The sequence below is a fragment of the Corvus brachyrhynchos genome, unplaced genomic scaffold (assembly GCF_000691975.1).
Source record: "Corvus brachyrhynchos isolate BGI_N302 unplaced genomic scaffold, ASM69197v1 scaffold479, whole genome shotgun sequence".
NCBI lineage: Eukaryota > Metazoa > Chordata > Aves > Passeriformes > Corvidae > Corvus > Corvus brachyrhynchos.
This window is the reverse complement of record NW_008240089.1, coordinates 623,130-623,378: the sequence shown is the minus strand read 5'-3', so window position 1 is coordinate 623,378 and position 249 is coordinate 623,130.

The following is a 249-nucleotide window of genomic DNA, read 5'->3' as shown; positions in this document are numbered from 1 at the left end:
AATTTGCTCTTTTCCCTTCCCAGAGGGAGAGCAGGGCCTGTTCCTCCTCTCACATGGTCCCCAGAGCTGCAAAGACTTAGGAGAGGAGGGTCATGGGGGTGAGGTTTGCACTCCTCTTGTGGTCTGGGGGTTGTCTTTGAGTATTTTCAGGTGGTTTTAACTTGTTTGGGGGTTTTTTTACAAACTTTTAAACTTTGAAATAAAATGGAGGGATAAGATCCTGCTCTGCCTCGCTGTGGGTGGAATGTG